Consider the following 15,850-nt stretch of genomic DNA (forward strand, 5'->3'; position numbering starts at 1 on the left):
GCTTTTTGCAGTATTTCTTCTTTGACTGAAAAATCATTCACATGGCAGATAATGTCCCTTGGGGGGTCAGTGTCTCTCCCTTTCGGGCGAAGCGCTCTATGTATGCGCTCCATAGTAATGGTTGTGGACTCTGGGCGTTCTAGGAGGTGGTTAAACAGGCCTGTCACCACCGGGATAATTCTGTCTTGTTCAACCGATTCGGGTATACCCCTCACCCGTAGGTTATGTCTTCGGCCCCTGTTGTCGAGATCTTCAACATGGCGTTGAAGATCTCGTAGTTGAATTGTGTGGAAGTTTACCGTATTGTGGATGACTTTTACTGCGGCTTGTTGGTGGGCAGACTTTTCCTCCACACGCTGTATGCGGCCTGTGATGGCCTGCAGCTCATGACGCAGGTCTGTGATCGCAGAAAACAGTGTGTCTTTTATATCAGCCGCCACTGTCTGCAGGTCTAGGAGGCTCGGTTGTCGGTGGGAGAGCGGAGATTGGTCCGGTAGAGAGCGGGTGTCGTCTGTGGGGGTCAGAATGATGTCGGCTGGAGGTAAGGGCGAGGTCGTGGCGGAATGATGAGACGCCATTGCAGTCCGCTGGGATCGGAAGAACTCCGGTATGGTTTGGTTTGTGTTGCTCGCAGGTTCTCTCGGGGACCGGGATCTACTGTGCGATGTTCCACGGGAGGATGTTCCCATTATTGAGGGGTAGGTGATAGCCAGGAACCCCGTTAACAGCGGATTATAGGCTGTGGTGAGAGGGAGCCAGGGAGTCAAGCAGCCATCTTCTCACAAGGCAAACCACGCCCCCCCTTCCACAATTTACTTGGACTTTGTTCTGCGTTGGAAGTCAATAAAGTGCATCTCTCTGGAAGAATTGGGTTGCTGCGGAAGAGTACTTACATCATCATCATTATAATAACTACTAAATTAATTATTCACCCAATATATTATATCACTACAAGGACCATGTGATATTTCAATTTCTTTTTTAATAAATCTGCAAAAATGTCAACATATCTGTGTTTTTCTGTCAATATGGGGTGCTGTGTGTACATTAATGAGGACAAAAATTTTGTGGAAGCAATGATGAATCGTCAGATGAATCTGATAGACAACTTGTTTATTTCCAGCCAGCAGCGAACAGCATGTAAACCTTTTTTAGTTTGGAAAGCCCAAAACGGGTCAAAAATGACCAAAATCGCACCCCCGGCCCTTTTAGCCGAAAATGGGTCAAAAATGACCAAAATCGCTCCCCCGGCCCTTTTACCCCAAAATGGGTCCAAAAAGACCAAAATCGCACCCCCGGACCTTTTAGCCCACAGGTGAAAAATTACCAAAATCGAACCCCGGCCCTTTTAGCCCAAAACGGATCAAAAATGACCAAAATCGCACCCCCGGCCCTTTTAGCCCAAAACGGATCAAAAATGACCAAAATCGCACCCCCGGCCCTTTTAGCCCAAAACGGGTCAAAAATGACCAAAATCGCACCCCAGGCCCTTTTAGCCAAAAAATGCTCCAAAATAACAAAAATCGCACTCCTGGCCCTTTTAGCCGAGAACGGATAAAAAATGACCAAAATGGCACCCCCGGACCTTTTAGCCCAAAATGGGTCAAAAATGACCAAAATCGCACCCCCGGCCCTTTTAGCCCAAAACGGGTCAAAAATGACCAAAATCGCACCCCCGGCCCTTTTAGCCCAAAACGGGTGAAAAATGACCAAAATCGCACCCCCGGACCTTTTAGCCCAAAATGGGTCAAAAATGACCAAAATCGCACCCCCGGCCCTTTTAGCCCAAAACGGGTCAAAAATGACCAAAATCGCACCCCCGGCCCTTTTAGCCCAAAAATGCTCCAAAATAACAAAAATCGCACTCCTGGCCCTTTTAGCCGAAAACGGGTCAAAAATGACCAAAATCGCATCCCTGGCCCTTTTAGCCCAAAACGGGTCAAAAATGACCAAAATCGCATCCCCGGCCCTTTTAGCCCAAAACGGGTGAAAAATGACCAAAATCGCACCCCCGGCCCTTTTAGCCCAAAACGGGTCAAAAATGACCAAAATCGCACCCCCGTCCCTTTTAGCCCAAAGCGAGTCAAAAATGACCAAAATCGCACCCCCGGCCCTTTTAGCCCAAAGCGGGTCAAAAATGACCAAAAATCGGACCCCCGGCCCTTTTAGCCCAAAACGGATCAAAAATGACCAAAATCGCACCCCCGGCCCTTTTAGCCCAAAACGGGTCAAAAATGACCAAAATCGCACCCCCGGCCCTGTTAGCCCAAAACGGGTCAAAAATGACCAAAATCGCACACCCGGGCTTTTAGCCGAAAATGGGTCAAAAATGACCAAAATCGCTCCCCCGGCCCTTTTACCCCAAAATGGGTCCAAAAAGACCAAAATCGCACCCCCGGACCTTTTAGCCCAAAATGGGTGAAAAATGACCAAAACCGCACCCCCGGCCCTTTTAGCCCAAAGCTTGTCAAAAATGACCATAATCGCACCCCCAGCCCTTTTAGCCCACAGGTGAAAAATTACCAAAATCGCACCCCCGGCCCTTTTACCTAAAGCGGGTCAAAAATGACCAAAAATCGGACCCCCAGCCCTTTTAGCCCAAAACGGATCAAAAATGACCAAAATCGCACCCCCGGCCCTTTTAGCCAAAAAATGCTTCAAAATAACAAAAATCGCACTCCTGGCCCTTTTAGCCGAAAACGGATAAAAAATGACCAAAATGGCACCCCCCGGCCCTTTTAGCCCAAAACGGGTGAAAAATGACCAAAATCGCACCCCCGGACCTTTTAGCCCAAAACGGGTCAAAAATGACCAAAATCGCATCCCCGGCCCTTTTAGCCCAAAACGGGTGAAAAATGACCAAAATCGCACCCCCGGCCCTTTTAGCCCAAAGCGGGTCAAAAATGACCAAAATCACACCCCCGGCCCTTTTAGCCCGAAACGGGTCAAAAATGACCAAAAATCGCACCCCCGGCCCTTTTAGCCCAAAACGGGTGAAAAATGACCAAAATCGCACCCCCGGCCCTGTTAGCCGAAAATGGGTCAAAAATGACCAAAATCGCTCCCCCCGGCCCTTTTACCCCAAAATGGGTCCAAAATGACCAAAATCGCACCCCCGGCCCTTTTAGCTGAAAATGGGTCCAAAATGACCAAAATCGCACCCCCGGCCCTTTTAGCCAAAATGGGTCCAAAAATGACGAAAATCGCACCCCCGGACCTTTTCGCCAAAAATGGGTCAAAAATGACCAAAATCGCACCCCCGGACCTTTTCGCCAAAAATGGGTCAAAAATGACCAAAATCGCACCACCGAACCTTTTACCCAAAACGGGTGAAAAATGACCAAAACCGCACCCCCAGCCCTTTTAGCCCAAAGCGGGTCAAAAATGACCAAAATCGCACCCCGGCCCTTTTAGCCCAAAGCTTGTCAAAAATGACCAAAATCGCACCCCGGCCCTTTTAGCCCAAAGCGGGTCAAAAATGACCAAAATCGCACCCCCGGCCCTTTTAGCCCAAAGCGGGTCAAAAATGACCAAAATCGCTCCCCCGGCCCTTTTACCTCAAAGCGGGTCAAAAATGACCAAAATCGCACCCCCGGCCCGTTTAGCCCAAAGCGGGTCAAAAATGACCAAAATCGCACCCCCGGCCCGTTTAGCCCAAAGCGGGTCAAAAATGACCAAAATCGCACCCCCGGCCCTTTTAGCCCAAAACGGGTCAAAAAATCACTAAAATCGCACCCCTGGCCCTTTTAGCCCAAAGCGGGTCAAAAATGACCAAAATCGCACCCCCGGCCCTTTTAGCCCAAAGCGGGTCAAAAATGACCAAAATCGCACCCCTGGCCCTTTTAGCCCAAAGCGGGTCAAAAATTACCAAAATCGCATCCCCGGCCCTTTTAGTCAAAAACGGGTAAAAAATGACCAAAATCGCACCCCCGGACCTTTTCGCCAAAAACGGGTGAAGAATGACCAAAATCGCAATCCCCAGCCCTTTTAGCCCAAAACGGGTGAAGAATAACCAAAATCGCACCCCCGGCCCTGTTAGCCCAAAACGGGTCAAAAATGACCAAAATCGCACACCCGGCCCTCTTAGCCGAAAATGGGTCAAAAATGACCAAAATCGCTCCCCCGGCCCTTTTACCCCAAAATGGGTCCAAAATGACCAAAATCGCACCCCCGGCCCTTTTAGCTGAAAATGGGTCCAAAATGACCAAAATCGCACCCCCGGCCCTTTTAGCCAAAATGGGTCCAAAAATGACGAAAATCGCACCCCCGGACCTTTTCGCCAAAAATGGGTCAAAAATGACCAAAATCGCACCCCCGGACCTTTTCGCCAAAAATGGGTCAAAAATGACCAAAATCGCACCACCGAACCTTTTACCCAAAACGGGTGAAAAATGACCAAAACCGCACCCCCAGCCCTTTTAGCCCAAAGCTTGTCAAAAATGACCAAAATCGCACCCCCGGCCCTTTTAGCCCAAAGCAGGTCAAAAATGACCAAAATCGCACCCCGGCCCTTTTAGCCCAAAGCGGGTCAAAAATGACCAAAATCGCTCCCCCGGCCCTTTTACCTCAAAGCGGGTCAAAAATGACCAAAATCGCACCCCCGGCCCTTTTCGCCAAAAATGGTTCAAAAATTACCAAAATCGCAACCCCGAACCTTTTAGCCCAAAACGGGTGAAAAATGACCAAAATCGCACCCCGGCCCATTTAGCCCAAAGCGGGTCAAAAATGACCAAAATCGCACCCCCGGCCCTTTTAGCCGAAAACGGGTCAAAAATGACCAAAATCGCACCCCCGGCCCTTTTAGCCCAAAATGGGTCCAAAATGACCAAAATCGCACCCCCGGACCTTTTCGCCAAAAATGGGTCAAAAATGACCAAAATCGCACCCCCGGTCCTTTTAGCCCAAAACGGGTCAAAAATTACCAAAATCGCACCCCCGGCCCTTTTAGCCCAAAATGGGTGAAAAATGACCAAAATCGCACCCCCGTCCCTTTTAGCCCAAAACGGGTGAAAAATGACCAAAATCGCGCCCCCGGCCCTTTTAGCCCAAAGCGGGTCAAAAATGACCAAAATCGCTCCCCCGGCCCTTTTAGCCCAAAGCGGGTCAAAAATGACCAAAATCGCACCCCAGGCCCTTTTAGCCCAAAGCGGGTCAAAAATGACCAAAATCGCACCCCCGGCCCTTTTAGCCCAAAGCGGGTCAAAAATGACCAAAATCGCACCCCCGGCCCTTTTAGCCCAAAACGGGTTAAAAATGACCAAAAATCGCACCCCCGGCCCTTTTAGCCCGAAACGGGTCAAAAATGACCAAAAATCGCACCCCCGGCCCTTTTAGCCCAAAACGGGTGAAAAATGACCAAAATCGCACCCCCGGCCCTGTTAGCCCAAAACGGGTCAAAAATGACCAAAATCGCACACCCGGCCCTCTTAGCCGAAAATGGGTCAAAAATGACCAAAATCGCTCCCCCGGCCCTTTTACCCCAAAATGGGTCCAAAATGACCAAAATCGCACCCCCGGCCCTTTTAGCTGAAAATGGGTCCAAAATGACCAAAATCGCACCCCTGGCCCTTTTAGCCAAAATGGGTCCAAAAATGACGAAAATCGCACCCCCGGACCTTTTCGCCAAGAATGGGTCAAAAATGACCAAAATTCGCACCCCCGGACCTTTTCGCCAAAAATGGGTCAAAAATGACCAAAATCGCACCACCGAACCTTTTACCCAAAACGGGTGAAAAATGACCAAAATCGCACCCCCAGCCCTTTTAGCCCAAAGCGGGTCAAAAATGACCAAAATCGCACCCCGGCCCTTTTAGCCCAAAGCTTGTCAAAAATGACCAAAATCGCACCCCCGGCCCTTTTAGCCCAAAGCAGGTCAAAAATGACCAAAATCACACCCCGGCCCTTTTAGCCCAAAGCGGGTCAAAAATGACCAAAATCGCTCCCCCGGCCCTTTTACCTCAAAGCGGGTCAAAAATGACCAAAATCGCACCCCCGGCCCTTTTCGCCAAAAATGGTTCAAAAATTACCAAAATCGCAACCCCGAACCTTTTAGCTCAAAACGGGTGAAAAATGACCAAAATCGCACCCCGGCCCATTTAGCCCAAAGCGGGTCAAAAATGACCAAAATCGCACCCCCGGCCCTTTTAGCCGAAAACGGGTCAAAAATGACCAAAATCGCACCCCCGGCCCTTTTAGCCCAAAATGGGTCCAAAATGACCAAAATCGCACCCCCGGACCTTTTCGCCAAAAATGGGTCAAAAATGACCAAAATCGCACCCCCGGCCCTTTTAGCCCAAAACGGGTCAAAAATTACCAAAATCGCACCCCCGGCCCTTTTAGCCCAAAATGGGTGAAAAATGACCAAAATCGCGCCCCCGGCCCTTTTAGCCCAAAGCGGGTCAAAAATGACCAAAATCGCTCCCCCGGCCCTTTTAGCCCAAAGCGGGTCAAAAATGACCAAAATCGCACCCCCGGCACTTTTAGCCCAAAGCGGGTCAAAAATGACCAAAATCGCACCCCCGGCCCTTTTAGCCGAAAACGGGTCAAAAATGACCAAAATCGCACCCCCGGCCCTTTTAGCCCAAAGCGGGTCAAAAATGACCAAAATCGCACCCCCGGCCCTTTTAGCCCAAAACGGGTTAAAAATGACCAAAAATTGCACTCCCGGCCCTTTTAGCCCGAAACGGGTCAAAAATGACCAAAAATCGCACCCCCGGCCCTTTTAGCCCAAAGCGGGTCAAAAATGACCAAAATCGCACCCCCGGCCCTTTTAGCCCAAAACGGGTTAAAAATGACCAAAAATCGCACCCCCGGCCCTTTTAGCCCGAAACGGGTCAAAAATGACCAAAAATCGCACCCCCGGCCCTTTTAGCCCAAAACGGGTGAAAAATGACCAAAATCGCACCCCCGGCCCTGTTAGCCCAAAACGGGTCAAAAATGACCAAAATCGCACACCCGGCCCTCTTAGCCGAAAATGGGTCAAAAATGACAAAAATCGCTCCCCCGGCCCTTTTACCCCAAAATGGGTCCAAAATGACCAAAATCGCACCCCCGGCCCTTTTAGCTGAAAATGGGTCAAAAATGACCAAAATCGCACCCCCGTCCCTTTTAGCCAAAATGGGTCCAAAAATGACGAAAATCGCACCCCCGGACCTTTTCGCCAAAAATGGGTCAAAAATGACCAAAATCGCACCCCCGGACCTTTTCGCCAAAAATGGGTCAAAAATGACCAAAATCGCACCACCGAACCTTTTACCCAAAACGGGTGAAAAATGACCAAAACCGCACCCCCAGCCCTTTTAGCCCAAAGCGGGTCAAAAATGACCAAAATCGCACCCCGGCCCTTTTAGCCCAAAGGTTGTCAAAAATGACCAAAATCGCACCCCGGCCCTTTTAGCCCAAAGCTTGTCAAAAATGACCAAAATCGCACCCCCGGCCCTTTTAGCCCAAAGCAGGTCAAAAATGACCAAAATCGCACCCCCGGCCCTTTTAGCCCAAAGCGGGTCAAAAATGACCAAAATCACACCCCCGGCCCTTTTAGCCCAAAGCGAGTCAAAAATGACCAAAATCGCACCCCCGGCCCTTTTAGCCCAAAGCGGGTCAAAAATGACCAAAAATCGGACCCCCGGCCCTTTTAGCCCAAAACGGATCAAAAATGACCAAAATCGCACCCCCGGCCCTTTTAGCCAAAAAATGCTCCAAAATAACAAAAATCGCACTCCTGGCCCTTTTAGCCGAAAACGGATAAAAAATGACCAAAATGGCACCCCCCGGCCCTTTTAGCCCAAAACGGGTGAAAAATGACCAAAATCGAACCCCCGGACCTTTTAGCCCAAAACGGGTCAAAAATGACCAAAATCGCATCCCCGGCCCTTTTAGCCCAAAACGGGTGAAAAATGACCAAAATCGCACCCCCGGCCCTTTTAGCCCAAAACGGGTCAAAAATGACCAAAATCGCACCCCCGGCCCTTTTAGCCCAAAGCGGGTCAAAAATGACCAAAATCAGACCCCCGGCCCTTTTAGCCCAAAGCGAGTCAAAAATGACCAAAATCGCACCCCCGGCCCTTTTAGCCCAAAGCGGGTCAAAAATGACCAAAATTCGGACCCCCGGCCCTTTTAGCCCAAAACGGATCAAAAATGACCAAAATCGCACCCCCGGCCCTTTTAGCCCAAAACAGGTAAAAAATGACCAAAAATCGCACCCCCGGCCCTTTTAGCCCAAAACGGGTCAAAAATGACCAAAATCGCACCCCCGGCCCTGTAAGCCCAAAACGGGTCAAAAATGACCAAAATCGCACACCCGGGCTTTTAGTAGAAAATGGGTCAAAAATGACCAAAATCGCTCCCCCGGCCCTTTTACCCCAAAATGGGTCCAAAAAGACCAAAATCGCACCCCCCGGACCTTTTCGCCAAAAATGGGTCAAAAATGACCAAAATCGCACCCCCCGGACCTTTTCGCCAAAAATGGGTCAAAAATTACCAAAATCGCACCCCCCGGACCTTTTCGCCAAAAATGGGTCAAAAATGACCAAAATTGCACCCCCGGCCCTTTTAGCCCAAAGCGGGTCAAAAATGACCAAAATCGCACCCCCGGCCCTTTTAGTCGAAAACGGGTAAAAAATGACCAAAATCGCACCCCCGGCCCTTTTCGCCAAAAATGGTTCAAAAATTACCAAAATCGCACCCCCGAACCTTTTAGCCCAAAACGGGTGAAAAATGACCAAAATCGCACCCCGGCCCATTTAGCCCAAAGCGGGTCAAAAATGACCAAAATCGCACCCCCGGCCCTTTTAGCCAAAAATGGGTCAAAAATGACCAAAATCGCACCCCCGGCCCTTTTAACCCAAAACGGGTCAAAAATTACCAAAATCGCACCCCCGGCCCTTTTAGCCCAAAACGGGTGAAAAATGACCAAAATCGCACCCCCGTCCCTTTTAGCCCAAAACGGGTCAAAAATGACCAAAATCGCTCCCCCGGCCCTTTTAGCCCAAAGCGGGTCAAAAATGACCAAAATCGCTCCCCCGGCCCTTTTAGCCCAAAGCGGGTCAAAAATGACCAAAATCGCACCCCCAGCCCTTTTAGCCCAAAGCGGGTCAAAAATGACCAAAATCGCACCCCCGGCCCTTTTAGCCCAAAACGGGTCAAAAATGACCAAAATCGCACCCCCGGCCCTTTTAGCCCAAAACGGGTAAAAAATGACCAAAATCGCACACCCGGCCCTCTTAGCCAAAAATGGGTCAAAAATGACCAAAATCGCTCCCCCTGCCCTTTTACCCCAAAATAGGTCCAAAATGACCAAAATCGCACCCCCGGCCCTTTTAGCTGAAAATGGGTCCAAAATGACCAAAATCGCACCCCCGGCCCTTTTAGCCAAAATGGGTCCAAAAATGACGAAAATCGCACCCCCCGGACCTTTTCGCCAAAAATGGGTCAAAAATGACCAAAATCGCACCCCCGGAACTTTTCGCCAAAAATGGGTCAAAAATGACAAAAAATCGCACCACCGAACCTTTTACCCAAAACGGGTGAAAAATGACCAAAACCGCACCCCCAGCCCTTTTAGCCCAAAGCTTGTCAAAAATGACCAAAATCGCACCCCCGGCCCTTTTAGCCCAAAGCGGGTCAAAAATGACCAAAATCGCTCCCCTGGCCCTTTTAGCCCAAAGCGGGTCAAAAATGACCAAAATCGCACCCCCGGCCCTTTTAGCCCAAAGCGGGTCAAAAATGACCAAAATCGCACCCCGGCCCTTTTAGCCCAAAGCGGGTCAAAAATGACCAAAATCGCTCCCCCGGCCCTTTTACCTCAAAGCGGGTCAAAAATGACCAAAATCGTTCCCCCGGCCCTTTTACCTCAAAGCGGGTCAAAAATGACCAAAATCGCACCCCCGGCCCGTTTAGCCCAAAGCGGGTCAAAAATGACCAAAATCGCACCCCCGGCCCTTTTAGACGAAAATGGGTCAAAAATGACCAAAATCGCTCCCCCGGCCCTTTTACCCCAAAATGGGTCCAAAAAGACCAAAATCGCACCCCCGGACCTTTTAGCCCACAGGTGAAAAATTACCAAAATCGAACCCCGGCCCTTTTAGCCCAAAACGGATCAAAAATGACCAAAATCGCACCCCCGGCCCTTTTAGCCCAAAACGGGTCAAAAATGACCAAAATCGCACCCCAGGCCCTTTTAGCCAAAAAATGCTCCAAAATAACAAAAATCGCACTCCTGGCCCTTTTAGCCGAGAACGGATAAAAAATGACCAAAATGGCACCCCCGGACCTTTTAGCCCAAAACGGGTGAAAAATTACCAAAATCGCACCCCCGGCCCTTTTAGCCCAAAACGGGTCAAAAATGACCAAAATCGCACCCCCGGCCCTTTTAGCCCAAAACGGGTCAAAAATGACCAAAATCGCACCCCCGGCCCTTTTAGCCCAAAACGGGTCAAAAATGACCAAAATCGCACCCCCGGCCCTTTTAGCCCAAAACGGGTCAAAAATGACCAAAATCGCACCCCCGGCCCTTTTAGCCCAAAAATGCTCCAAAATAACAAAAATCGCACTCCTGGCCCTTTTAGCCGAAAACGGGTCAAAAATGACCAAAATCGCATCCCTGGCCCTTTTAGCCCAAAACGGGTCAAAAATGACCAAAATCGCATCCCCGGCCCTTTTAGCCCAAAACGGGTGAAAAATGACCAAAATCGCACCCCCGGCCCTTTTAGCCCAAAACGGGTCAAAAATGACCAAAATCGCACCCCCGTCCCTTTTAGCCCAAAGCGAGTCAAAAATGACCAAAATCGCACCCCGGCCCTTTTAGCCCAAAGCGGGTCAAAAATGACCAAAAATCGGACCCCCGGCCCTTTTAGCCCAAAACGGATCAAAAATGACCAAAATCGCACCCCCGGCCCTTTTAGCCCAAAACGGGTCAAAAATGACCAAAATCGCACCCCCGGCCCTGTTAGCCCAAAACGGGTCAAAAATGACCAAAATCGCACACCCGGGCTTTTAGCCGAAAATGGGTCAAAAATGACCAAAATCGCTCCCCCGGCCCTTTTACCCCAAAATGGGTCCAAAAAGACCAAAATCGCACCCCCGGACCTTTTAGCCCAAAATGGGTGAAAAATGACCAAAACCGCACCCCCGGCCCTTTTAGCCCAAAGCTTGTCAAAAATGACCATAATCGCACCCCCAGCCCTTTTAGCCCACAGGTGAAAAATTACCAAAATCGCACCCCCGGCCCTTTTACCTAAAGCGGGTCAAAAATGACCAAAAATCGGACCCCCAGCCCTTTTAGCCCAAAACGGATCAAAAATGACCAAAATCGCACCCCCGGCCCTTTTAGCCAAAAAATGCTTCAAAATAACAAAAATCGCACTCCTGGCCCTTTTAGCCGAAAACGGATAAAAAATGACCAAAATGGCACCCCCCGGCCCTTTTAGCCCAAAACGGGTGAAAAATGACCAAAATCGCACCCCCGGACCTTTTAGCCCAAAACGGGTCAAAAATGACCAAAATCGCATCCCCGGCCCTTTTAGCCCAAAACGGGTGAAAAATGACCAAAATCGCACCCCCGGCCCTTTTAGCCCAAAGCGGGTCAAAAATGACCAAAATCACACCCCCGGCCCTTTTAGCCCGAAACGGGTCAAAAATGACCAAAATCGCACCCCCGGCCCTGTTAGCCGAAAATGGGTCAAAAATGACCAAAATCGCTCCCCCGGCCCTTTTACCCCAAAATGGGTCCAAAATGACCAAAATCGCACCCCCGGCCCTTTTAGCTGAAATTGGGTCCAAAATGACCAAAATCGCACCCCCGGCCCTTTTAGCCAAAATGGGTCCAAAAATGACGAAAATCGCACCCCCGGACCTTTTCGCCAAAAATGGGTCAAAAATGACCAAAATCGCACCACCGAACCTTTTACCCAAAACGGGTGAAAAATGACCAAAACCGCACCCCCAGCCCTTTTAGCCCAAAGCGGGTCAAAAATGACCAAAATCGCACCCCGGCCCTTTTAGCCCAAAGCTTGTCAAAAATGACCAAAATCGCACCCCGGCCCTTTTAGCCCAAAGCGGGTCAAAAATGACCAAAATCGCACCCCCGGCCCTTTTAGCCCAAAGCGGGTCAAAAATGACCAAAATCGCTCCCCCGGCCCTTTTACCTCAAAGCGGGTCAAAAATGACCAAAATCGCACCCCCGGCCCGTTTAGCCCAAAGCGGGTCAAAAATGACCAAAATCGCACCCCCGGCCCGTTTAGCCCAAAGCGGGTCAAAAATGACCAAAATCGCACCCCCGGCCCTTTTAGCCCAAAACGGGTCAAAAAATCACTAAAATCGCACCCCTGGCCCTTTTAGCCCAAAGCGGGTCAAAAATGACCAAAATCGCACCCCCGGCCCTTTTAGCCCAAAGCGGGTCAAAAATGACCAAAATCGCACCCCTGGCCCTTTTAGCCCAAAGCGGGTCAAAAATTACCAAAATCGCATCCCCGGCCCTTTTAGTCAAAAACGGGTAAAAAATGACCAAAATCGCACCCCCGGACCTTTTCGCCAAAAACGGGTGAAGAATGACCAAAATCGCACCCCCAGCCCTTTTAGCCCAAAACGGGTGAAGAATAACCAAAATCGCACCCCCGGCCCTGTTAGCCCAAAACGGGTCAAAAATGACCAAAATCGCACACCCGGCCCTCTTAGCCGAAAATGGGTCAAAAATGACCAAAATCGCTCCCCCGGCCCTTTTACCCCAAAATGGGTCCAAAATGACCAAAATCGCACCCCCGGCCCTTTTAGCTGAAAATGGGTCCAAAATGACCAAAATCGCACCCCCGGCCCTTTTAGCCAAAATGGGTCCAAAAATGACGAAAATCGCACCCCCGGACCTTTTCGCCAAAAATGGGTCAAAAATGACCAAAATCGCACCCCCGGACCTTTTCGCCAAAAATGGGTCAAAAATGACCAAAATCGCACCACCGAACCTTTTACCCAAAACGGGTGAAAAATGACCAAAACCGCACCCCCAGCCCTTTTAGCCCAAAGCTTGTCAAAAATGACCAAAATCGCACCCCCGGCCCTTTTAGCCCAAAGCAGGTCAAAAATGACCAAAATCGCACCCCGGCCCTTTTAGCCCAAAGCGGGTCAAAAATGACCAAAATCGCTCCCCCGGCCCTTTTACCTCAAAGCGGGTCAAAAATGACCAAAATCGCACCCCCGGCCCTTTTCGCCAAAAATGGTTCAAAAATTACCAAAATCGCAACCCCGAACCTTTTAGCCCAAAACGGGTGAAAAATGACCAAAATCGCACCCCGGCCCATTTAGCCCAAAGCGGGTCAAAAATGACCAAAATCGCACCCCCGGCCCTTTTAGCCGAAAACGGGTCAAAAATGACCAAAATCGCACCCCCGGCCCTTTTAGCCCAAAATGGGTCCAAAATGACCAAAATCGCACCCCCGGACCTTTTCGCCAAAAAGGGTCAAAAATGACCAAAATCGCACCCCCGGTCCTTTTAGCCCAAAACGGGTCAAAAATTACCAAAATCGCACCCCCGTCCCTTTTAGCCCAAAATGGGTGAAAAATGACCAAAATCGCACCCCCGTCCCTTTTAGCCCAAAACGGGTGAAAAATGACCAAAATCGCGCCCCCGGCCCTTTTAGCCCAAAGCGGGTCAAAAATGACCAAAATCGCTCCCCCGGCCCTTTTAGCCCAAAGCGGGTCAAAAATGACCAAAATCGCACCCCAGGCCCTTTTAGCCCAAAGCGGGTCAAAAATGACCAAAATCGCACCCCCGGCCCTTTTAGCCCAAAGCGGGTCAAAAATGACCAAAATCGCACCCCCGGCCCTTTTAGCCCAAAACGGGTTAAAAATGACCAAAAATCGCACCCCCGGCCCTTTTAGCCCGAAACGGGTCAAAAATGACCAAAAATCGCACCCCCGGCCCTTTTAGCCCAAAACGGGTGAAAAATGACCAAAATCGCACCCCCGGCCCTGTTAGCCCAAAACGGGTCAAAAATGACCAAAATCGCACACCCGGCCCTCTTAGCCGAAAATGGGTCAAAAATGACCAAAATCGCTCCCCCGGCCCTTTTACCCCAAAATGGGTCCAAAATGACCAAAATCGCACCCCTGGCCCTTTTAGCCAAAATGGGTCCAAAAATGACGAAAATCGCACCCCCAGACCTTTTCGCCAAGAATGGGTCAAAAATGACCAAAATTCGCACCCCCGGACCTTTTCGCCAAAAATGGGTCAAAAATGACCAAAATCGCACCACCGAACCTTTTACCCAAAACGGGTGAAAAATGACCAAAATCGCACCCCCAGCCCTTTTAGCCTAAAGCGGGTCAAAAATGACCAAAATCGCACCCCGGCCCTTTTAGCCCAAAGCTTGTCAAAAATGACCAAAATCGCACCCCTGGCCCTTTTAGCCCAAAGCAGGTCAAAAATGACCAAAATCACACCCCGGCCCTTTTAGCCCAAAGCGGGTCAAAAATGACCAAAATCGCTCCCCCGGCCCTTTTACCTCAAAGCGGGTCAAAAATGACCAAAATCGCACCCCCGGCCCTTTTCGCCAAAAATGGTTCAAAAATTACCAAAATCGCAACCCCGAACCTTTTAGCTCAAAACGGGTGAAAAATGACCAAAATCGCACCCCGGCCCATTTAGCCCAAAGCGGGTCAAAAATGACCAAAATCGCACCCCCGGCCCTTTTAGCCGAAAACGGGTCAAAAATGACCAAAATCGCACCCCCGGCCCTTTTAGCCCAAAATGGGTCCAAAATGACCAAAATCGCACCCCCGGACCTTTTCGCCAAAAATGGGTCAAAAATGACCAAAATCGCACCCCCGGCCCTTTTAGCCCAAAACGGGTCAAAAATTACCAAAATCGCACCCCCGGCCCTTTTAGCCCAAAATGGGTGAAAAATGACCAAAATCGCGTCCCCGGCCCTTTTAGCCCAAAGCGGGTCAAAAATGACCAAAATCGTTCCCCCGGCCCTTTTAGCCCAAAGCGGGTCAAAAATGACCAAAATCGCACCCCCGGCCCTTTTAGCCGAAAACGGGTCAAAAATGACCAAAATCGCACCCCCGGCCCTTTTAGCCCAAAGCGGGTCAAAAATGACCAAAATCGCACCCCCGGCCCTTTTAGCCCAAAACGGGTTAAAAATGACCAAAAATCGCACCCCCGGCCCTTTTAGCCCGAAACGGGTCAAAAATGACCAAAAATCGCACCCCCGGCCCTTTTAGCCCAAAACGGGTGAAAAATGACCAAAATCGCACCCCCGGCCCTGTTAGCCCAAAACGGGTCAAAAATGACCAAAATCGCACACCCGGCCCTCTTAGCCGAAAATGGGTCAAAAATGACAAAAATCGCTCCCCCGGCCCTTTTACCCCAAAATGGGTCCAAAATGACCAAAATCGCACCCCCGGCCCTTTTAGCTGAAAATGGGTCAAAAATGACCAAAATCGCACCCCCGTCCCTTTTAGCCAAAATGGGTCCAAAAATGACGAAAATCGCACCCCCGGACCTTTTCGCCAAAAATGGGTCAAAAATGACCAAAATCGCACCCCCGGACCTTTTCGCCAAAAATGGGTCAAAAATGACCAAAATCGCACCACCGAACCTTTTACCCAAAACGGGTGAAAAATGACCAAAACCGCACCCCCAGCCCTTTTAGCCCAAAGCGGGTCAAAAATGACCAAAATCGCACCCCGGCCCTTTTAGCCCAAAGGTTGTCAAAAATGACCAAAATCGCACCCCGGCCCTTTTAGCCCAAAGCTTGTCAAAAATGACCAAAATCGCACCCCCGGCCCTTTTAGCCCAAAGCAGGTCAAAAATGACCAAAATCGCACCCCCGGCCCTTTTAGCCCAAAGCGGGTCAAA

Source organism: Aquarana catesbeiana, linkage group LG09 (assembly GCF_042186555.1).
Source record: "Aquarana catesbeiana isolate 2022-GZ linkage group LG09, ASM4218655v1, whole genome shotgun sequence".
NCBI classification, from domain to species: Eukaryota; Metazoa; Chordata; class Amphibia; order Anura; family Ranidae; genus Aquarana; species Aquarana catesbeiana.